This window comes from Pseudophryne corroboree, chromosome 1, assembly GCF_028390025.1.
Source record: "Pseudophryne corroboree isolate aPseCor3 chromosome 1, aPseCor3.hap2, whole genome shotgun sequence".
Taxonomy (NCBI): Eukaryota; Metazoa; Chordata; class Amphibia; order Anura; family Myobatrachidae; genus Pseudophryne; species Pseudophryne corroboree.
The window spans coordinates 765,173,981-765,199,569 of record NC_086444.1 but is presented as its reverse complement, the minus strand read 5'-3'; the positions used below and the strand labels follow the sequence as shown (position 1 = coordinate 765,199,569).

The window sequence follows — 25,589 nt, the reverse complement described above, 5'->3', positions numbered from 1 at the left end:
AGATTTGACCATGCATTCCCCTCCCCCAGTGTCCTCGTTAACTCTGGACTGCCCTGCTTCTACAGTCTCAACTAGAATTGTGAACAATACATTCATTTAGACAATCTGGAATTTTATTGCTATGACAACTGTATATCCTCATCCAGGTCTGTTAAGGTTGCAAAATTTGCAGAAGATATTACAGTTGAGGATGAGACTTTCTACAGGGATGAGATATTGAAGCTAGTAGATTGGAGTCATAGGGCCGGATTCAAATGTGCTCTCCCCCTCCCGGCTGCGATCGCGTCTGCCACCGGTATTCTAATGTTACTGACGACAGGCGTGACAATATCATTTCAGCTCGCTACCCCCGGAGGTAGCAAGCTAAAATGTATGTAAAGAGACCCATTTGGTCACCCAAACAGGTCTTTTCACAATCGCGCCGATTAGTTTTGTGGGGTTTAGGTGCTTTGTGCGCCTAAACCCGACTGTATTGGGCGTGATAGGGGAGAAAACGGGGGACATTTGAATATTGCCCCTCTATCTCCTGTAACTTTAGGGGGCACATTAAAATTTGAATCCAGCCCATAATAACAACTTAGTTTTAAATGGTGCCAAAACAAAAGAATTGGTGATTAATTTTAAAAGATGATGTAAATTGACAAAATTAGCAGTATTTATTGACGGTTTGAGTGTTGAAATGGTAGAGTCATTAATAATTATGGAGACCCAGATTTCATCTAATGTAATGTGGTCTGAAAATATGATGTCTCTGCTCAATAAGGTACAAAAACTCTTCTTTTAAGGAGTCTGAGGGCCGCAGATGTGAGTGGAGCCACTCTTCTTAATTTTTATAGGTGATTTGAGAGTGTTTTGACTTTCGGTATCGTCGTCTGGTAAGGCAACTGCACTTCAATTGAGCAAGGTGTGCTTAAGCGCCAGAAAATTATTGGAGTGCGGTTGCCTACCATTCATGAGCTTTATGGTATAGCGGTCTTTAAGAGAGCAAGGAATATCTTATCTGACTTAAGCCATCTCTTTTATAATTTAGTAAGTAAACTACAGTCAAAATAAAGGGTTAGAACATTGATGTGATGTAAAGGGCACTTGAATTATAGTTTTTTCCTGTCTGCTTCCATCTGTTAAATAGCAATAATATATTATTATAGTTTGTGATGTAGGCAGGGTTATACCACGTTTTTTCTGTGATCTGCTGTTTACTGTACTGGCATGTTTTACAATGTAATTTCTTCTGCCAATTCGTACTGTTTTGGTGTTGACACAAAATTAGTATTGTATTGAAAGTAGCTCACAGTTTTGTAGTACAGTATGTACCCCAGCATGCAGTACTTAAGGTAAAATGCATTTGAAATATGTGTAGATTAACAGGAATCAATAACACAAGACAGAGATGTGTTTAATATATGTCAAATGTTATACAAAGACTTATTGGAATGTGAAGAACAATTGGGTTGATGCCCATTAAGGATGTTATTTGATTCTGGCTTTAGGTGGTTACTCAGGTTTGTTACCAAACAAAAAGAATAAGCAATTGGGAAAAACCATATTGCACTGCAGGTGGGGCAGATGTATCATGTGCAGAGAGATTTAGATTTGGTTCCCTTAGTTAGCTAATAATGGGGCTGATGTATCAACAGTTTTTAGCATTAAAAAATTACATAAATTTAGATTTTCAATACTTTTCACATTTTTTAAGTATCGTCTGTATGTATGTAAGTTTTTAAATTTTATTTATAAGGTTTTTTTTGCAAAAATCTACTTTTCGCATTTTTTTCAAACTTTTCCAACCTCTATTGAAAATGAATGGCAACTTTATGTATTATTGTATTATCGTGAAAATTATCTGAATCTTTCCATATCTTTTTTTCGCCAGCCTTTACTGGTGAGTTTAGCAATAGGCCATGAATGTTCTTGTAGTTCCACCTATAAATGTACTTTTTTTTTTACAAAAAGAATATGCTAAAAATATCTCCCTGTATCTAAATTATACTTATATATATATTGAACTAGTCTAAAAATGTACTCATTTTATATATGTTGTTTGCTTGAGATTTATATTATATACAGTACATATAAAAATTCTCTTTTTATATATATATATATATATATATATATATATAAAATATGTGTATGTGTGTATCTATCTATCTATCTATCTATCTATCTATCTATCTATCTATCTATCTATCTATCTATCTATATATCTATCTATATATCTCTCTCTCTCTATATATATATAGATGTTTTGTTTGTGAGACTCTTAAAAGTTCTGTTGGGAGTAAATAGCATACACTACTTAAGGCCAGTGAAATGTCATCTTAGTAACATGTTTATAACAGTCATTAGAATAACCAATCAAATTTAGTGTGTAAAAGTTCCCTCCTCTTTCAGTTTTTTAATAGGTGTCCTCAGTGCTTAAAGTGGTCCTAGAGAGGTGGTGGAACTCACCCCCCTCCCCACAGCGCCCATGTAATAAAGGTATTGCGCGCACCTTAGGCGCGTGCCCCACAAAAGGGGTGTGGTCTCAAAAAGAAAGGGGCGTGGTCACACAATAGTAATAATACTCACAGTAGTAGCACCCCATAATACACATAATGCCCACAGCAGTAGCGCCCCTAATACAATGCCCACAGTAGTAGTGCTCCTTATGCAATGTCCACTGTACTGATAGTGCCCACAGTGGTAGTGCCCCTTATATAGAGCCCATAGTAGTGGTGCCCCTTATGCAATGCCCCCCAGTAGTAGTGCCCCTTATGTCTCCAGGAGTGATGCCCCTTATGAAGTGCCCCCTTTACAATGCCCCCATTAGTAGTGCCCCCATTCGTAATGGCCCTGTGTAGTATTGCCCCCAGTAGTAATGTTGCCTGTAGTAATGCCCCCTGTCATTTAGCCCCAGTAGTTATGCCACCAGTGGTAATGCCCCTGCAGTTATGACCCCAGCAGTTTACCCCCCCTTTAGTTTAGCCTCCCAGTGGTAATGCCCCCAGTAGTTTAGCCCCAGTAGTTTGCCCCTTGTAGTGTAGCCACCAGTAGTAATGCCCCCAGTAGTAATGCCCCCCATGTAGTTTGTCCCATTGTAGTTTAGCCCCTGTAGTTATGCCCCCAGTAGTTTAGCCCTTGTAGTTATCCCCCCTTGTAGTTTAGCCCCCAGTAGTAATGCCCCCAGTAGTAATGCCCCCAAGTAGTATTGCCCCTGTAGTTACGCCCCCAGTAGTAATGCCCCTGTAGTTATGCCCCCAGTAGTAATGCCCTCCTGTAGTTTGCCCCCTTGTAGTTTGCCCCAGTAGCTTACCCCCTTGTAGTTTGCCCCTTGTAGCTTGCCCCAGTAATAATGCCCCCCAGTAGTTTGCCCCCAGTAGATGCCCCACAGTAGTTTGCCCCCAGTAGATGCCCCCAGTAGTAATGTCTTTAAGAAGTTTGCCCCCAGTAGATGCCCCCCAGTAGTAATGTCTCCCAGTAGTTTTCCCCCAGTAGATGCCCCCCAGTAGTAATGTCCCCCAGTAGATGCCTCTCAGTAGTTTGGCCCCAGTAGGTGCCCCTCTGTAGTAATGTCCCCCAGTAGTTTGCCCATAGTAGGTGCCCCTCTGTAGTAATGCCCCCCAGTAGTTTTCCCCCAGTAGATGCCTACCAGTAGTTTGCCCCCAGTAGATGCCCCTCTGTAGTAATGCCACCCATTAGTTTGCCCCAAGTAGGTGGCCCTCTGTAGTAATGCCCCCCCGTAGTTTGCCCCCAGTAGGTGCCTCCCTGTAGTGATGGCCCCCAGTAGTTTGCCCCAAGTAGATGCTGCTACACAACAAAAACAAAACAAAAAACAAAATACACCATACTCACCAAGCCCCGCTCCGTGTCCGGCCGTTGCAGTCCTCTGGGCGCCCGCTCCTTGGCACTATGGGAGAGACGTCATGACGTCTCTCCCATAGCGCACAGTGACAGCGCCAGAAGCCAGAGCTCAGTACTGAGCTCCTGCCTCCGGCTGCCGCGGGCGCCCGCTGGTAACGCAATCTCAGCGGGCGCCTGGCATCTCCCTGCAGTGCCGGCCACACATCGGGTTAGGTGAACCGGAGGCTACGGAACTGCGTTCCGTCTCCAAGTGGAACTGACAGAACGCATTTCCGCCCCATTCCAGCTCACTTTAACCCCTGGGTGTCCCACATTAAACTAGCTATTCTTTTCTGCTGCAGGTCAGGTATGTGCTGAATGCCACCAAGGAACTCACTGTGGATGTCCGGCTCTGAAACAGAGCATGCACACTTCATTTCATTTTTTTCGAAATTCAATAAAAATGCGATAAAACTACCAAAAAGTAGAGCAATAATTATCACATTTTTGGGCTTTTATCGCAATCACATTTTCGATTAAAAAAATTATACATACTTTAAAAAAAAAAATCAAAAAAGTCATGAAAAACACACGATAAGTGACAAAAAATATTTTGATACTTATCACATATTTGATACATCAGCCCCTATGTTAACTGGCACAAACTATGTTTTCTTTGATTTTTCATCTAGGTCCTTCCTCTGCTTTCAATTTAATTTTGAAATTTTGAAATTTATACATTTTCAATAGTTCAAAGAAAAGTATTAAATTATACATTTCTAATAGTTTTACTTTCTTCATCTTTTAAGAGCAGCTTAAAACATAAGGATTAAAAATGTCTATCTTCCAACTGTCCCTTTTTTCAACTCATATCACCGAAAGCAACTTTTTCATACTTAATGGTGTAATTTTATAACTGCACCAATGCAGCTATGCTGAAAAAGTTCTGTTGAACTAAGTATATTTAATTTCTAACACAGAATTTTTTTTTATTATTGTCATTTTATTTGTGAGTTTGAAGCTTCATGTATTAAATTGTGCTCAAGTGAGCCTGCAATGACAATATACTGGCACTTGGCTCTGATCCACAATGTACACTGACGTTGGAGTGAACACCTGCGGCTTGCACAAGTCCTTAATGAACATTATTCAATTTAATCCAGGTCAAATGGGTCTGGAAATTAGTGTGAAATATGAGAGTTTAGGATTGAGTCTGGGGTGAGCTACATCCCAAGAAGTTCTTTTAAGTATTGGCAACCTGGGATACTAATGAGCCTACAAAAGCTGTGACAATTTGCCCTAGATATATTTTATTGTAGAACCTGAGACAAATGAAGGTTAACAAAGTAATGTATTTCTTTGTAATTTAGATGTTAATAATTTTTATATGCCAACAACTGAGCCCAGATGCGGAATACTATATACAAGATGTCATGTTTTATTGTGTCAGCCAAAGCCTTTTTTTAAATGGTTGTAATTGCCAATTTTAAATTCTATTTATTGGGATGTAGTTGGCAGTCAGAAGGCTGGAGACGGAATCCCAACACCTGTCAGAATACCAATGCGGGAATCCCGACAGCCAGAAACCCAGAACGTAAGTATGCTGGGGAGAGTTTAGAGAGGAGGGTTAGGTTGTGGGGAGGTGGTGGTGGTGGTGGTGGGGAGGGGGTGTGGAGGGTAAGTTTTAGGCTGCGGGAAGGGAGGGTTAGGCTGCAGGGAGGGAATGTTAGGGTTGGGCTGCTGGAAAGGAGGGATAGGGTTGGTTTAGTTTAGAGATGAGCGGGTTCGGTTTTACTCGGATTTACCCGAATCTCCTTATTGGTTAGCCAATAAGAAAAATCCCAAAAAAAAGAACTTGCGATAATTCTGGCGTTAAGAACCGAGTAAATCTGAACCCGCTCATCTCTAGTTTAGTTACTGGCACATGTCAAGATTTTGGCACTCGGGCCGCTGGTGTTGTTATTCTGACCTCACAGCCGGTATCTTGTACTTAAACTATCAATTAACTTGTTTCTTTTAAGCAATAGGAAACATATTGAAAATATGCAGCTTTTTAATTAATCTCACATTTTCTTATAATTTTGACTAGTTTCTAAACTGCATCATACTGTATTTTGTCAAGTTAATGAGTGAAATGTAATAAACATATGATTAATCAACAGTTTTATGGTGAGTTTTGCAAATGGGGGTTACAGAGACAATTTTTCTAAAGGCAAAATGGATGTCTTGTTTTAAAGGTAAAACCATGATGGTTTTGGCAATAATAACACTGGTAAACAAAAATTTTGTCACAGGTCAGGTTAGGTAGTAATTATATACTGTATGTATTTTCTATACTGATTTCAAAGATGGTCTTAGAATCTTTCTATCACCCTTAATTTTAAAGTTACACCCTCTTTAAAAATATACATTATGATTTATAACTAATTTATAGAGAGTTTATTGTATTCTTTAATCAAACTGTTCTGAGAAGATGAGTATAAGTTAAGAAGGGTAAAGAATAATAAACAGTTAAGTCACATTCTGATAGATCACAGGTTCTCAAACTCGGTCCTCAGGACCCCACACGGTTCATGTTTTGCAGGTCACCTGAAGATTTTTAAAATGTGACAGTTGGTGATACACAGTACACATGCTGGTTGACAAGGAAAATGTGAACTGTGTGGGGTCATGAGGACTGAGTTTGAGAACCACTGTGCTAGATGATGCACTTTGAACACGATGAGTCATAGGAGCAACGGATCAAAATGGACTTGGAATTCCTTTAGATAAAATTTCCTTGGGATCTGTGATGGAAATATCAAAAAGGGGATCTTTGTAGGACCTCAAATAAGAGGACTGATTCAAAATAAGAGCTTTGATGGCCATTTGAATCAGGCTTAAAAAGCTGCATGGCAGTCTTTTGAGAGCATTTGCTTGAACTTCTTAGGGAAACATGAAGCAGATACTGTATTTATGAAGAACTAGTGGGCAATCTTTTAAAATCTTACAAGACCACCTAGATTTCTTCCCATCAAATCTTGGAGCAGTCAGGGATGAACGTGGCAAATATTTCCTTAATGGAAAAGTAGTATCAGGGCAAGTGTAGTCCAAGTATGCAGGGATGCTCCTGAGGCAAAACACAGCAGAGAATCCTATACTTCTACAATAATAAATGTAATATTGTAAACTTTAATTGGGTGTCACTATAAATCCTTGCATGATAGATACATTCTAAAACAATGTTTGAATTTAGCACAGGAAATACTACTAGATTCACTTATATCCACTATTGTGACAAAAAGTAAAACAACTTTTGTTAACCAGTGTAATTTATCCCATGGCAAAAATTGCTGAAAATCTGCAACTAATCTCTGTTCATTACATGTCCCCCACTGTATAGAATTTGAGTTCTTTTTGTACACTACATTGAATGCTGACGTGTTAGAACATATGTGTTCAGTACATGCTTTCTAAATAGATATCAAGTATTTGAATAATGATGAATGCATGACATCCTAAATTGATGAGGTATGTAAACTATAGCTGGAATTTAGATTTGTCTTAAAAGGAAAATTTTAGAAAAAATGTATGAATGCCTGAAGTGTAAACTATTGCCTATTACCAGTGGCGGATTTTATCTATGGGCTTCAAAGCTGCAGCCCCCCCCCCCCATCCCCCCTCCACAGTAAAATCTACCACCCCCAGGGACTGACTTGCAGTGACAGCACTCCGTGCTAATCACAGCCTGTCAGTCAGTCCCAGGGAGAGTAGTTTTCTCCTGGGACTGCAAGTCGAAACTACGATAGCAGAGGGAGTGCTTCACATGGGCAACCCACTCTCCTGCTAATTTGTCAGCCCTTTCTGGCTTCTATGGGCTGCAGATGATGCAGTCTATAGAAGCCAGCATGTTCTGCAAAGCCAGCCCTGAGCCCCGCTCATGTTGCAGTTGCGCCCGGACTTAAGCCCCACCTCCCAGTGACCTCAGCCATCAATCACTGGGTGGTCAGGCCAGGTACTGCAGCAGCCAGGACTCGGGAGAAGATCAGTCAGCCCTCCTTGTCAGACAGGTAAGCAGCCGCTGCTGCCTATTATTGTTATTATAAATAAAGCAGTTTAGCTCCATAAAATGAAGTAATTTGAATTAAGCTATATAACTGTTTAAAAACGATAGCATGTTTTTTAAGCACTGCATAACAAGATTGATTTATACTTTTGTGCTGATAATGAATAATGTCAAAACTCGGGATAAAGTCAACAGTATCTAATTACCTTTCAATGACTTCAGCTATATTACACAAAATTGTCAACCTGACACATCTCATTCAGGAGATATTTTTTCATAAATCACTTTCTGAATTAAACTAGGTATAAGAAAAGATTTGATATGCATATCGTAATAAGCCTTTTACATGAATCAGGCCCAGGGACTGGGTCAAGCTGCATGTGATGTATACATTTTGTTGGTAAAGAAATGTGTGTAATAGATAATAGTGCAGTTCCACTCTGATATATGCATGCCTTGGATTACCCAAGAGTGGTATATCTATTGTATAAACTAAGATAGATTTTATTACAAAATACTGCAGTTCTACATGGAGATTATGGGGGTAATTCACAGTTGATCGCAGCAGCAAATTTGTTAGCAGTTGGGCAAAACCATGTGCACTGCAGGGGGGGGGGGCAGATATAACATGTGCAGAGAGAGTTAGATTTGGGTGGGTTGTGTTCAAAATGAAATCTAAATTGCAGTGTAAAAATAAAGCAGCCAGTATTTACCCTGCACAGAAACAAAATAACCCACCCAAATCTAACTCTCTCCGCAAATGTTATATCTGCCACACCTGCAGTGCACATGGTGGGTCATTCCCAGTTGATCACTCGCTAGCAACTTTTTGCAGCGCTGCGATCAGGTTAAATCTCGGCAAAACTGCACATGCGTATGCACCGCAATGCGCAGGCGCGTCGTACGGATACAAAGAGGATCGGTGCTGGGCGATGGATTTAATGAAGAATCCATTTCTACAGCTGTTCACAAGGTGATTGACAGAAAGAGGGCATTTGTGGGTGTCAACTGACCATTTTCTGGGAGTGTTTGTAAAAACGCAGGTGTGTCCAAGCATTTGCAGGGCGGGTGTCTGATGTCAATTCCTGGACCAAAAAGTTTGAAGTGATCGCAGCGGCTGAGTAAGTCCAGAGCTACTGAGAAACTGAAAAAAACTTTTTTGTGCCGTCGGCTGCAAAAGCGTTCGCACACGTGCAAAGCTAAAATACACTCCCCCATAGGCGTCGACTATCTGATCGCAGCACTGCAAAAAGTTGCTAGCGAGCGATCAACTCAGAATGACCCCCATGGTTTTGCCCAACTGCTAACACATATGCTGCTGTGATAAACTCTGAATTACCCCCTATGTAGGGTGAAACAGACACAGAATAGGAAGAAACAATAGTTCTGTTCAAGTTCTTTGAAGAAATCATTATTGTACAAGTCATCTTTGAGGCTTGATGTCAGGTCCTTTGAGTATTGCAGTAATTTTTACATTATTGTTTTATTTTTCTGTCAGAAATGTGTACGTCTGTCTGTGAGGCAGGGATTTGCTGCTGTCAGTGATGCCGGGATGTGCTGCTGTCAGTGATACAGGGATGTGCTGCTGTCAGTGATACAGGGATGTGCTGCTGTCAGTGATGCCGGGATGTGCTGCTGTCAGTGATACAGGGATGTGCTGCTGTCAGTGATACAGGGATGTGCTGCTGTCAGTGATACAGGGATTTGCTGCTGTCAGTGATGCCGGGATGTGCTGCTGTCAGTGATACAGGGATGTGCTGCTGTCAGTGATGCCGGGATGTGCTGCTGTCAGTGATACAGGGATGTGCTGCTGTCAGTGATGCCGGGATGTGCTGCTGTCAGTGAGACAGGGATGTGCTGCTGTCAGTGATGCCGGGATGTGCTGCTGTCAGTGAGACAGGGATGTGCTGCTGTCAGTGATACAGGGATGTACTGCTGTCAGTGATGCCAGGATGTGCTGCTGTCAGTGAGACTGGGATGTGCTGCTGTCAGTGAGGCAGGGATGTGCTGCTGTCAGTGAGGCAGTGATGTGCTGCTGTCAATGATGCCGGGATGTGCTGCTGTCAGTGAGGCAGGGATGTGCTGCTGTCAGTGATCCAGGAATGTGCTGCTGTCAGTGAGGCAGGGATGCAGTGCTGTCAGTGAAGCAGAGATGTGTTGCTGTCAGTGAGGCAGTGATGTGCTGCTGTCAATGATGCAGGGACGTGCTGCTTTCAGTGAGGCAAGGATGTGCTGCTGTCAGTGATGCAGGGATGTTCTGCTGTCAGTGATGCCGGGATGTGCTGCTGTCAGTGAGACAGGGATGTGCTGCTGTCAGTGATGCCGTTATGTGCTGCTGTCAGTGAGACAGGGATGTGCTGCTGTCAGTGATACAGGGATGTACTGCTGTCAGTGATGCCGGGATGTGCTGCTGTCAGTGAGACTGGGATGTGCTGCTGTCAGTGAGGCAGGGATGTGCTGCTGTCAGTGAGGCAGTGATGTGCTGCTGTCAATGATGCCGGGATGTGCTGCTGTCAGTGAGGCAGGGATGTGCTGCTGTCAGTGATCCAGGAATGTGCTGCTGTCAGTGAGGCAGGGATGCGGTGCTGTCAGTGAAGCAGAGATGTGTTGCTGTCAGTGAGGCAGTGATGTGCTGATGTCAATGATGCAGGGATGTGCTGCTTTCAATGAGGCAAGGATGTGCTGCTGTCAGTGATGCAGGGATGTTCTGCTGTCAGTGATGCAGGGATGTGCTGCTGTTGGTGAGACAGGCATGTGCTGCTGTCAGTGAGGCAGTGATTTGCTTTTTTCTGTGAGTAGTGTCTCTGTGAGTGATGCTGTTGTTCACAGTTATGGAGTGATACTTCTGTGGCTCTGTGATTAGGTTTTACTGACAATTGGAAGTACAGTAGTTCAGGATTGTAGTCACGCTGGAAGGTGTGAAAAAAATGCACGGTCACATGATTTAGTATGTGCAATCATGTTGCTGGGATTTCTGTCATTATAACACACCCTTTTGTTTATTTCAACCGACTCATTATAAGGCAATGCAGTAATTCTAGTTCTGCATGTGTGGAAAATAGTTTGCTAATTCTGTAAGTTATGCACTGTAATGTCAAGGGTCAAGATGCACCCAAATCAAAGCAAAATACATATGGAAGTAACCTAATGGGATAAGAAGTAGCCCGAAAATGGTAAGAAAGTGGTAAATAAGACAGAAGACAAAAACAATAGGTTAGGTTGACGGCTGAATGTCAGTTTCACCTCAAACAGCAGCAGGAACATATTTGAGGATGCATGCTACTTTACAGTATTTAGGGGCCTATTTATTAACATTATTTTTACTAAATAATGTGAAAAAGGTGTTTTCACACCCTTTTCATATTATTTTAGTATCACCTGAATGTATTAAAGGACTGTGAGGATACTGGGTTCCAAATCACTCAGTCATGGTGGTAGATGAAAAACCAACAGTGGTTTATTGAACAGAATGGGTTATAAACAGTTCAGCACACTTCTGTGATCCAATTCTACATGACAATTCCCTCCTGGAACTCCTGACAGAACATTACTTCTTAGCCAGTCTCCTGCCACTCTCTGACCTTCTCTCCCAGATCTCTCTCCCTCCAGCAGAGCTCACTCCTCTTGTTATACCCTCCCCTGTCTATTCATCACACAAGCTGGTCAGTCAGGAGTGGAGACGAGGTGTCTGGACTCTTGTACACAATGGAGTGCACAGGATCAGATTACCTGCATCTCCATACAGAACCTGTTTACTACATATCCTACTCATCCTAATCACATCTGAGTGTACAGCTAGGGGACTTACATTACAATGAACTGATTTAACTATGTTACTAACACTCTGGCCTAGACTTATTCAGTTAACAATTACATTGAATATATAATAACCAAATAAACTACATATACCAAATATAACAGATAAAATATAACTGTACAATATAATAACCACACAATACAATACAATATTGGCTAGCATATAACTAATAACATATTGGCAATTGGTGAAGTCCATGTGTAGGACCAGGGCTAGGAAAGTAACCATGTGTCTTTTACCACTGTGCGACACAAAGCGCCGGCTGTGTCATCACGTGTCGTCACAAGGACATTTGGAGCAGTTTTCATGAAAAACTGCTCCAAACCCTTTAATTCACTCTTTTTAGTAAGCCACATCGCATTCCCCATACTTATAATGGGAAATGCGATCTGACCAGATTTATAAAAAAAAAAATATGAAAAAATACCGCAGTGTGCCCTGTGATAATCTCGCCAGCTCAGGCTGGCAAGTTCACAGGGCAGCACTGCGATAAGCACCCTTTTGCCCAACTTTCTCTGCCCCTGGCAGAGAAAGCTGAGCAGGACCTGTGATCACAGTGTAAAAAAAAAAAACTTAAAAAAAACAAAACCCCATACTTACCTGTCCAGGGAGCCGGTGTCCACTGCTCTGGTGAGCGCTGCCGGGCGCCGGTTCCCCCATATGCTGCAATGTTACCCCGGTGCAGTAAAGTGATGCTGCAAAACAGCAGCGCACTTTACAGCACCGGGGGTCACAGTGCAGGAGAAGGACCCGGCGCCCGGCAGCCTCCTGAAGCAGCGCGGACCGACTCCCTGGACAGGTTAGTATATTATCCTGTTGTGAGGAGTCAGCGGTGTGCGGGGGGTAGTCACGACAGGGGAGGTCGAATGGGCGGCTGCGGAAGCGGCCATCTCGGCGGCGCATGCGCAGCAGGACATCGGGGTATTTTTTATGAAAAATACCCCAATGATGCTGCGAAAGAGTCATCGCAGTGACAGAGCTTGACTGCAAGCTCTGTTTCTGCATGCGATAATTGATACATCCCTGCGATGTAATCAATTATCGCAGTGCGAGTTTGGGCGATTTTATCACCTGTCATCAATATCCTGGATGCAAATGGTGATAAATAGGCCCCCTATAGGCCCTACACACTGGCCGACTTCACTCAAAGATATGAACGATCTTGTTCATTAATGAACGAGATACTGTTCATATCTTTGAGTGTGGAGGCTCCAGCGATGAACGATGCGTGGCCCTGCGCTCATTCATCGCTGGTGCCCCGTCGGCTGTGCATGCAGGCCAATATGGACGATCTCGTCCATATTTGCCTGCACTGCTACGGAGCCGTGTGACGGGGGGAGTGAAGAAACTTCACTCCCCCCGTCACTGCCCCCCCGCCGCCGGGTCGCCCGTCGGCCATATCCGCCGTCGGGCAGCTCGGCGGTGGATCGGCCAATGTGTAGGGCCCATTAGTCTTAGTTGATTGTGGATTGATAAATACACATCCACAAGAGGTAACATTTTACCTGCACTCTTTGACTATCACTTACATGATTAACTGATACCTACAGTCTCAAATGGAGATAATCTTCCTGAGATTCTGATCGAAGGAAATTTATTCAACATTACTGAACATCATTCAAGAATATTTTGGCATAGTTGGGGTGTTAATTTGCTTCATTTATTAACTGTATGAAAAGAAGGGTCCCTCTTACCTAAATTCTATTGGAGGAATCAAGGCACACGTAGGCTACAAACTAATGTCAGCAGTCCCCAGATCTTGTCAGCACAACAGACCCATGATATTGAGAACATCATCAACCTGGAGCAGAGCAATGCTGAATTCAAGAAGCAGAGACACATGCAACTCTGTACATAGAATCTGTACATGTATCCATGATTTTGTTGCTTCTCTAGCTCACAAGATGTATGATGTAATGCTGGCTATGCAGGCTGCAATTGCAATATATTGCTGTATGTGTGGTCCCAGAATGACTGCATTACTTGATAATAAGTCAGTGAAAATAAATATTGGGTACACTAAAGTAGGTAAAAAAGGGATGAAATCTTTAGGTAATTGGCAAAAAAATGTAAACACCAATGTGAACTCCCTTAATAGGAGATTGGGCTTCCACATACTTCCAGTACAGTTTCCCCCATAAAATCAATCATAATGTCTGGCTGTGGGTGGTGGGAAATGTCCCATTTTCCATTTCAGAATAACCTATAACACAGCAGGATGGCTAATATAATGATTAGCATTAATGCCTCACAGCCCTCAGATGTTGGGTGATATTATCACACAACCGTAAATGCATTGGAGTTTGTATATTCTCTTGTGGATGTGTGGGTTTCCTATGGGCACCTTGATTTCCTCACATAATCCAAAAACATACATACTGGTGGTAATATGTGGTATGTTAATAAATAAATAAATAAATAAATAAATAAATAATAAGCTTCTCTATTAAGCTGGTGATTGAGCAGGCCATGACATATGGATAACATCAGTGTCATGTTCTTCCAACCACTGGATGACCACACGTACATTGTTATCCCTCGTACCTTCTCTTCAGGAAAGAATTGCTGCAAAAAGTGGTGATGAACCATTCAGTAGCTAGGATACTGGGATTTTATATACCCTTGGAAAATGTACCCCAGAATGTTATGGGACCACCAGAATCCTACTCTGCTAGACATCTATAAATTGGTACCACACATGAACTCATCCACTTGCATGATAGAACACGTGTAGTATGACTCATCAGACAGCATCACCTACCTCCACTATAAATGTTCTTTGTATGACAGAACTTGCCAATGAGTGTTGTCAGTGTAATGAGCACTTTATGTATTGCAACCACCGACAGTCATACAGTAATGTAAAGTTGACATGTTCACAATGTCGAAATGTCTGCACATTATGTCTAATATTCTGCACAATGTCGAATATTCTACACAGTGCCCACATTAGGGTTAGGCTACGGGAGTGGAGGGTCGGGGTTATGCCAGTGGGGAGGGTTATACTTAGGGAGGGAGAGTTATGGTAAAGCTGTGGGGGGAGGGGAGGGTTTAGGGTCAGGGATAGGAGTAGCGTACTCACCGCAGATGACTCCGCCGGGATTCCACTTTAGCTGACTACTGGACCACAAGACACCGCCAGAGCCATCAGAGCAGGTAAGTGAAGCCGCTGCACCACTGGGACTGTTTAGTCGACATTCTAATCATGTGGACATTTCATCAGTGTCGACATGAAGAATGTCTACAAAACAAACCCAACCCCAGCCATACTGGGATGTTAATTGCTTACTTAATGCATGAGCCACATCTGACTGAAAGCCCATGATTTCAATATGCCATTTGTTTTAAAGAACAGGAAACCACCTATTGGGAGCGCTAGCATGGTGAAACAGGCTTGAAATATGAATAAAGAGGAAATTAAATATACATTTTGTAACATAGATCTAATACAGTAATTGCTATATCTGCTGCTATGAGATCCTCAGTTATAGCTGATAGAGAAAAGGACCCTGGTGCCTCATAGGAAATTGAAAAATGTATATTGAAGAGACGCAATTAAAATTCCAAATACAGCAGAAATATAAATATATAAAAATAATAAAAACTTCAGAACTAATGGATATATAAATGACTTAAGTGGGAAGACTTGTTAACCCTTCTAAAAAGGACAAGTGGAGGTGTTGCCTCTAGCAACCAATCACATTCTATAAAATGGTAGCTAGAATCTTATTGGTTGTTATGAGCAATACATCACCTTGCCCTTGTTAGAAGGTTTGATAAAAGTCACCAAGGTCACTTTAATTAAACATATTGACTCCATAAGTAGAAACCAAACATAAAAAGAATGTTCAGAATAAAAGAGAAGGCTACATGCTAACCATATTCATCTCCTACACTGTTGCCAGCTGAGTGTGTTTTATTTCTGATTAGCAAGTAGCCTTGTTTTATTCTGAACATTCATTTTATTTTTATGTTTCATTAAAGTGGCCTTGAGTCATGTATATATCCATTAGCATTGACAGTTTTTATTATTAATATATGCTTTATATTGCTGCTATATTCTGTTTGTGCCTTTTCAATATACACGTTTCTAACTGTTTTGTCCACTACCTGTATTTACTGTGAACACATCTCCCGGATGCAGACGCTGGAGATGCTCACAACCTTTGGTCTATCTAATTTTGCCAGCCTTATGAGTCAGTTTTAAAGACAGTATAGAGAGACAAAACTCCCTTTTATTTATGTTGTTCATTGCTGTCTATGTTCTGCTTCTCCAAAATGACAGATGATGTAATGGACATCTTATACCACTTTCACACAGAAACTGAAATTAACAGGTGAAGCCGTTCTACACGGTAATTTCATGAAACACGCGGGTCCTTTTTCTGTGTGAAAGGGTAAACCCGGGTTGAATTCCTAGGACTTTGATCCTGGAATTTATCAGGACCAGGGAATTTCAACCGGGTAGACGTTTTCACACAGACAAAATACAGATGTTGATCTGCAAATTACCGGGTCCAAATTCTCGACCTGGTAATTTGCTTGTCTGTGAGAAGGGGGGGGGGGTCAGACAGAGTCCGGAAACATGACCCGGCACTGACTGCCGGGTAATTACTGGGTTTTCTGTCTGAAAGTGGTATAAGAATGCGTTTAAACATCTATTGTGGTATACTTAAGAAATAGACATTGTGCAGCTTTCCATTTGCTGTGAAAGTACCTATCTTGACCTATCTTGGCCTACTCTGCTAAATCTTACTGAATTAAGGATGCATTGTCAAGATATAAACACAAATATTACTGATATTCTAATGGTGGTCCACTAATAGATAAACTAGCTACAATTATTGTCCTTGAATTGCCATCTTTTTACATTTTACCTGTACTGAATATTTAAACCTTTCCTCAATTTACATGGTACTTACAGTGAAGGCTGGTGGCGAATGCCTAGTAAGTTTTGGTTTGTTAATATGAAGCAATGAAAGTCTGTAAGTTTGATGCTGTTGTGCTATCAGCTTTGGCCTCCAGCAGTGTTGATGAGTGCTCCATTAGGCCTTGACCTTATCAGAAGAGATTCCTGGCCACAGATGTCAGCCTGTAAATAATAAATCCTATTATGTAGTAGCGGGGTATGCCAGACTATATTTCATAGATACGTTATATAAATATGTGGATAGATCTTTTTCATCTTTAAAGACCTGTATATTGCATTAGAAGGAAAGGCTTTATTGTACTGATTATTGAAACAAAAAAGCCAGAAGGTAAAACAATAGGGCAGATTATAGTAATCAGGTTTTTTTTTGGGTGGGGGGATAGAAGGGGCAGGGCAGCATTTTGATACCTCCCTATTGCTGCAAGGTAATGATGTATGTGATATCAGGTCAAATAAAAAGTAAACTGTTGCACTCTAAGTAGGACTGCAATACTGTATACTACTAAATCAGTCTGTTACAGGCCAATCTACATATAATACAAGTTCTGTACCAAGGACATTCTGAGGCTTTTTATTTGCTAGTTAGCGCAGATTTGCTGTGGTACACAGAAGCACGGACACAAGATTACTCAGCTGACTGCTGACCACCTATGCTGATGGGGTCATCAATGTAATTTATTTTTGTACCTGTCAGATTAAATCCATTCACAATCTGATTAAGCACATACACTTGTGAGGGACACACATGGTTCAAGGTCACAGCAAGTAGATGATATGATGCTATGGGTTACAGGCACAGCATAGCTGTGCTAATTGTCTGACAATAATAAATACGCCTGAAAATATGATCAAGAATGACAATGTTAGAATAAAAGAATGGAATAACATGGGGGGCATAATGAACTCAATGAATATAGTCCAAATTATATATCTACATAAAAAGAGAACTTTTTGGAAATATATTTTAGCAAATGTGGCATGTTTGTTTTACTCACACAATAGCAAAATAAGAATGACTGTAAAATACTGTCAAACATATGTACTGTTATATCAAGTATTACATTTCATAGCATCACAATTTACACAGTTGTCCAGACTTGGTGCTGTTTGTAATCAGTGTTTTATAGTTTAATAATAATTCTATCTGGCTGCATTCGCAGTGTACAAAAAATAAATAATGATAAATAATGAAAGATTATATAGGATTACATAGGAACTCATCACAACCTACACTGCATGAAGAGTTTCTAGGACCCTGTCAATTTTGATTCTACAAGACTGAATGAAGTGTCATTTGGGTTTTGTATGCTGTGCTAATAGAACAATACATGATGCATGAACTTATCTGACCTCTTTCTTTAAAGCGTTAATAGCATTTGACAGTTCAAGTTATATCTTAAGTGAAACTTCAACCTGAGGTTTAGGTATGTTCTCTATTTCTGTGTCCAAACGATAATTCCACAAACTTTGTAATACCCCTTGCATTTGTCTAGTACCATAAGTATTTACTCTATTTACCAGGCCCCTGGGCACATACATTTGCATGACAGGTAATGTGCAAAAAAAAAAAAAAAACTATATATGTGTAAAAGATATCATTTGTCTGGTGGGCATGGACTATAACACACATGCCATGAGAGTGGCAGAACATTTGGGTTGGAAGCAGCTGTTAAAGTTTTCCTTTTTCTGTCGTCATTAAGTCAATTAGAGCAGTTAATAAACAGAATGGACTTCAGGGCAATAACATATACATGGCACCAATTTTATTGACTGTACCAACTGGTATATAAGAGAATAACATATGCTGAATCCATTATTTATTTATTTATTTATTAACAACTTTTGTATAGAGCGCAGCATATTCCGTTGTGTGTCCATGCTCTACAAATCCATAAGCATAGTCTTCTTTTTTAGAGGCTTTTAGAGGAAAATTTAGCCAAACTCTAAAGATTAGCAACCTTCAGTTATTTATATGATTATCATACCTAAAATGCCAACCACATTGTTTTAAATACCTACCAATAACAGTTCAAATAATTATTGTGTATTAAACTGAGGACCTGTTTCACTGGGCTTCACTATAGAATTGGTCTGTTACCATAAAAGGATTCCAATATGTTATTTGAGGTATTAAACTATTGTCATGGTTTCAAGCTACAGTAGGTGGCGCTAGTTCGCCACTTGCTTTTTGCCTTGAGTTTGAGATTCTCAAGATCAGCATTGGGCTCAGAGAGAAGCTGACTGGAGGGCAGAGAATGAGGCCATTGTCTGTTCTATAAGAGCCAGAAGGTTTGAGAGGACAGAGCATGGTATAATTGAAAAGACAGCTCAGTGGACAGTTCACAAAACAGCTAAGTGAGTTGATTATGATGTGATCTGGAGGAGGCAGGTGGGAGAAGCACTGAACAATAGGCTGCTTCTTGTAGTGCTGTACCACTATGTATTTATAGTATGCAGTCATATTGTCAACATTCACATCAGAACGAATCACAAAAACAAATGAGCCAGCACAATCACAAGATTTTTCTAAATAAATGTCTTTTTTTTATATCTCCCACCTGTTGCATTTCTCAAATATACCCTAAGGGGGAATGAGAAAATTATATAAAAAAACTATTTCTATCCTAACTTGGAGTGAATAAATGCATTCCATATCAGATGTTATACATTTTAAGCAACCATAATAATAAAATAAAATAATAATAATTTTTGCTCACATATTTGAAGAAAACAAAATTAAGAGTTATTTTTTAAATGAACAAATTCATCAATACATATAAGTAGTGCCCCCACCAAGGTTTTTTCTTTCTTTCTGCGCCTTGCATTTACACAACCCTAGTATTCACTGTACTTTCTTGAACCCAGGGGAGCACTGCCAGCAAGTGCATCAATTTGCAATACAATTTATTATTACCATTATATTAAGGCCCTGTGCAGAATATCCACTTTTCCAACGCAAAGCAGGATATAGTTAGCCTTAAAACACAGAATTAATGTATGGCAGTCATAATCTCGAATGAGGGGACCGATGAGAGATAACAGTCTGATATGCACTCCCCTGGATGTGTGTTCCAGTAGCAAGTGCAACCATGTTGTTGTTGTGTAAATACCTGCTGCAGTATTATATGGAGATCATGTCTCAGCCTCAGCACTTGTAACACTTTGGGGTGGTATTCAGTATGCCGGCTGTTGGGATCCCGGCATTCAGTATACCGGCGCCGGATTCCCGACACCCGGCATACTGACACCTATTCTCCATCTTGGAGGTCCACAACCCCCCTAGAAGGAGAATAAATAGCTTGGCGTGTGTGGCGCGCCACCGTGCCGGCCACATGGCGAGTGCAGCGAGCCCGCAAGGGGCTCATTTGCGCTCAACCATCTGTCGGTATGCCTGCATTCGGGATCCCGGCGCCGGTAAGCTGGCCACCAGGATCCCTGGCGCTGGCACACCATACTACACCCACTTGTTGTATCCAGTAGATTCCAGTACTACACTGTGGGTAGTGGCTTCACCAGTTGGTTTTTGAAGCTTATTACTATAATTTACACTTACCAATAGATAGTGTGCACTATGTGGATATATTACATTTCCCTGGCTCTGTTTACAGGACCCAAAAAGCCCTACTCTGTGCTAATTATGAACCTGTTCATTCTATTATTTGACTAACTGCCACTTTAAATTTATCAGCTATATCGCCAGAGTTGTGTCGGGCCCATGAAATCTGAGCCTGTCACATTTGGGCCATGACCTATTGCAGCGGTGGCCAACCAGTGGCTCTTGAGCTGCATGCGGCTCTTTCTTTATTCAAATGTGGCTCCCGACACTTTAAATCATGTGACCACAACAGGAGTGACTCGTGGGGAGATGGCTGGTGTGACATAGGAGGGTGGTAGCAGGAGTGACACATGGGGGAGCTGGCTGGAGTGACACAGCAGGGGCCTGGCAGTAGTGACACATGGGAGAGCTGACTGTAGTGACACAGGAGGGAGCTGGCAAGAGTGATTCATGGGGAGCTGGCTGGAGTGACACAGGAGGACGTTGGCTGGAGTTAATCTGGCTTTTTCAATTATTTTATGTGAAAGTAGTTTTTTTAATGTTTTATGTTGGCACTGGCTGTTTCAATGTATTTTATACCAGGGGCATGGTCTAGCAGGCAGAAGGCCACATCCCATTTCTGCATGCGTGCCTTCGGCTCGATGTCGGCTCTTTGACAAAATAACAAGGTATTTTGTCTCTTTGATTCTGACTGGTTGGCTACCCCTGACCTATTGCTTCCGTCTACCCCCATTCTAATATATTACTTACTTTATGATATTGCCCATGTCAAATACAATCACTGGGGGGTTTTCTCCTGGGAAAGGACCACGGGAACAATGAAGAAAACCTCTTTGTGGGGGCACTCTTTAAAGATTATTGTTTAAAACATGTTTAATCAAATTCATTAAAAATGTGTGTAAGTATTAATTCCTTTTGCTACACCTCTATACAGGTTAGCAAATAGAAGACACGTAACAAAACAATATAAAAGTAACACTTCCTATAGAGCTGATTATTAAATGACCTTCTATTTATTGAAGAAGACTGTAATTGTTGCACATTTGGAGATAAAACTGCTTCTGTTTCTGCTTTCTATTATGCTTCAGTATCCCACCATTTGTCGTAATTCAGAAGCAATTAATGTCCCACCCTATATTTTTATGTGGGTATGCAATTACTCTTAATACAGTCAAAGAATCTAGGAAGCGGGTATTCTAAGCCTGGTGAATAAATATAAGGAATGGGTATCAAGCAAATTGCGTGGTGTTTGAGAAGTATATCAATGAGTGGTAGTCATTATCACCACGTCGGGCATTTCAACTATCCGTGGAGAAACAGCTTCTGCAGTAATTTATAGTACTTTGTAAGAGCCTGAGATAGGTATAGAGGGTCAGACCAGGGCCAGGTGTCCGCCAGCTTCTACTGCCTTCCCATGTGTGGAGTTCCACAGTGAATGGGAGGTGAGAGAGCCAGGCGGCCGGCACTGGTATGAAGAAAGAAGAGGGTGCTTGCTGCTGTTGATAGCTGCGGGTCACAGAGTCTCTGGTGGCCAAAGGTCATTGCAGAGAGACGCGTCCCGCAGCTCTTCAATGAGAGAGCACCGGAGTACCTGTCTATAGAGTTCGTGTGTGTGCAGCAGCCGCTGCAGTTAGAGCGCGTGTCTGTCCTGAAGCCCAAGATCGGAGCCGTGTTCTCTGCACGGGGATTCCGAATGACGTCACCGTGACGTCTTTGAGATTGGACGTACGTTTCACCCAGGGCAGGGCTTGTTCACCAAGAATACCCGCTTCCTAGATTCTTTGACTGTATTAAGAGTAATTGCATACCCACATAAAAATATAGGGTGGGACATAAATTGCTTCTGAATTACGACAAATGATGGGATACTGAAGCATAATAGAAAGCAGAAACAGAAGCAGTTTTATCTCCAAATGTGCAACAATTACAGTCTTCTTCAATAAATAGAAGGTAATTTAATAATCAGCTCTATAGGAAGTGTTACTTTTATATTGTTTTGTTACGTGTCTTCTATTTGCTAACCTGTATAGAGGTGTAGCAAAAGGAATTAATACTTACACACATTTTTAATGAATTTGATTAAACATGTTTTAAACAATAATCTTTAAAGAGTGCCCCCACAAAGAGGTTTTCTTCTTTGTTCCCGTGGTCCTTTCCCAGGAGAAAAACCCCCCAGTGATTGTATTTGTCATTTCCTCAGGGGAGCACCGCCAACACCATTAATTATCCAAGAATTATTCAAGGTGATTTATTATATGTTTGTTATATACACACTTCATAATTTTCAATAGCAGTGCAGGAACACTCCACCCCCTTGTCTCCATGTCAAATACAGCCTACTACAATCACATGATTGGGCTGATCACTGCAACCCATAAATTCAGTATAGTCATTTTCTGAATACTTTGTGCTTCTGTGAGTATTTTACTCACAGAACCGTAAAAAAAAGATTCCTTGACCAAAATTTTATTTCATTCTGTTCGGCCAAATATGTACAAATAAATATTCAGCATGTGTAAATGACAAAGGAATATATATAGTCTTATATTAATTGCCACTTAGTATTGAATTAAATGGATAATGATGGCACTGTAACAACTTGCTTGTGCTTCCAATGACTATGATTATATCCCTATGAGTCTTTGGGGAATACATATGATATCCTGGCAGATTGGATGCCGGCTTCATTATACCGACAGCGGCATCCCATCTGTTGGAATCCTGGCAGCGAGGAATCGAATCCCCTCGCGGGCTTGCTGCGCTCGCCACGCTTTGGGCCCGGTGGCACGTTTTGTTGGCCAACGCTTATATTCACACTCAGTTGGTGGTGTGGACCCACAAACCAAGTGTGAATAACCCGTGTTTCTCTGGTTTCCGACTGATGGCAATTCACCGGCTGTCAGAATTCCGGCGTTGGTCTCCTGAACGCCGGGATCCCTACTGCCGGGATATCAACTGCATCCCATCCGTGGAGGAGCAGTAAATCAGGCTAGCTTCTAACTGATTTCTACCAGAATAAACAGAAAATAAATAATAATATATACAAAGTTCCAACACCCGTGCTTGAATGAAAGTAGGTTTCGAAGGAATTGATATGACTTTATTATGCAGCTTGTCCCTGTGTTTTCTGATCAGTCAATCTGATTTGGCTTTTGTCTTCTCCACTCCACTGAAAACACCTTCACAAAAGTCAGAGATTACCCCCTTGCTGCCAAGTACAAGGTCTCTCTGCTCCTTTGTCTTGACCTCTCTGCTGCTTTTGATACTGTGGTCCACCCTTTCCTCCCTTTCATTCTATGCTATTCTCACTCCCACCGAGAGGGGAGGGGGGGAGTAGGTACTAATTACCCGGGCACCAGCCTGATGGGGTCCCAGGTCCGCCGCCGTCCCCCTCACCTGTCAGCAGCAGCAGACTCCTTCTCCAGCAGGTGTGCTATACTTATAGGACATCCCTTTGAATACCAAATGTTGATCTGTAGAACCATGAGAGTTCACACTAGCAGCAACAGTCTCTTGCAACCACAGAGCATGACAGCTAATTTCCAACTGTAGAAAATGCTAGTTGTCCTGGGTCTATTTATTGTAAAGCTTTTGTATAAACAGATTGAGTACCAGCTGCAGCCTGAAATATTGTACACTCTGACTATTAAAAATCTGTGCAACATATTCCATATTAATAATGATGTCATTTGTCTCATGCAATGCAGTTGGCCTACGTACAGCTGAAAGGACATCTGGTGTTAGAAAATCTGATAGGAAAAAAACACGGACATACACAATCCATTTTTTTCCTATAATGTCAGTAATGCTGCTCTTTTACTGTAACTGTTATTTATGGGGTTTAATATGCATTAGTTTTTGTTAATTGATCATGCTGAGGGCTAACAGACTGCTTCGTCACCAACTGTAGGCTGTATAAAATAAAAAAATAATAAAAGCACAGTTTAAAGTTAGTTTTATGCAAAAATAAAATTACATATATATATATATATATATATATATATAACACTCTACTTGGTCTGGCACTCCTCTATCCCGCAGGGAATCTGCTCCGGTGCCCTCCTTAAGCAAGATAGCTCTGGATATAGAGAATGGAAGGCGGCACTCAGGAGGCTTTCACAAACGTGGAAAACGTGCTTTAATGTGCATCATCAACGTTTCGGGAGGCGCACTCCCTTCCTCAGGACACAGCAATACAAGTGACTACAGTGACAAAACAAACTTAAATACCTTACCCACTCCTGGCTCGGCCACCTCCGTCACGGCCAGCGGCGTCCCGGCTCACGAAGCCCGCACTTCCGGTTTCCGCCCCTTCCAGGTGACGTCGCTCCGTTGCCGGGCAACGCGGCCGCGGGGAGGGCCCACACGAGCAGGAGACCAGCGTTGTCATAGAGACGTGTTGCTGTAGCAACAAAACAAAAACAAAAATACATGAACATACATAACAGTGCAAATCAGACCACTTGCGTGGATATAAAAAATGCATAATCAAATACTAAAAAAACACCTAGTGCCGAAAGGCACACAGTGCTGTGCACAATATATGATATAAAGAACATATTATGCCTCATAAGAATGTGTACATAAAACTATTCTACAGGAAAAATACATACTAGAATAACAAAAAGAAAAGTTAAAAACAAGAGGACACATGCTGCTGCCATTACTGTAAGTAATATTGATAGGTGCGCATGTAGCAAACTACCTTACAAATATACAACCTCTGCCCTAGAAATACAGCCTGCAGTTGGGGGGAAAATAACCCATCTCTCACAAATACATGGGCCCATGTGTATAGACCTGTCTGGGACCTGTTATACCTTCTCCCACCAGAATGGTTCCAATGCACTATCTTAAATGCAATGTTTGCTGTACTATAGATAGATAACCTTTTACCTCCTGCTAGGAGAATATATACTCTCCTACCTATATTTAACCCTACACCTGTACCATACCTCAGAGAAAGCAACTCAAGCTTAAGTATTCATTTAGACCGCGAGGATGGATCGTGTCTAAAATGACGTGCCACAGGTTGTTCACTGCAGGGAGCAACTGCAGGGAGCAGTGAACAACCTGTGGCACGTCATTTTGCACAGATGCGTCACAGCCTTGCCTCAGTCCGCTATAAAATAGTGGACCAGGTTCCTGATCCTATTCGAGGTGGCAACCGAGCAAAAAAATTGTTGCAACTGGAAGCGAGATGGATCCATAAGTTAGACACGATCCATCCTCGCGGTCTAAATGAATACTTAAACTTGAGTTGCTTTCTCTGAGGTATGGTACAGGTGTAGGGTTAAATATAGGTAGGAGAGTATATATTCTCCCAGCAGGAGGTAAAAGGTTATCTATAGTACAGCAAACATTGCATTTAAGATAGTGCATTGGAACCATTCTGGTGGGAGAAGGTATAACAGGTCCCAGA

At 41.5% G+C, this 25,589-nt stretch overlaps 1 protein-coding gene across 2 annotated transcripts in view; it reads right to left on the bottom strand.

Moving 5' to 3' along the window:
* The window catches only part of GRID2 (glutamate ionotropic receptor delta type subunit 2), a 1,619,892-nt gene that overhangs the window by 9,017 nt on the left and 1,585,286 nt on the right, over nucleotides 1-25,589 (bottom strand). Inside the window, exon 16 of one of the 2 annotated variants that reach the window (XR_010176066.1) lies at nucleotides 16,604-16,773. The exons of the other annotated variant lie outside the window; for it this stretch is intronic. The gene's annotated coding sequence lies outside the window, so the exon portion shown is untranslated. The remainder of the gene's footprint in view (nucleotides 1-16,603; nucleotides 16,774-25,589) is intronic. 2 annotated transcript variants of the gene reach the window in all.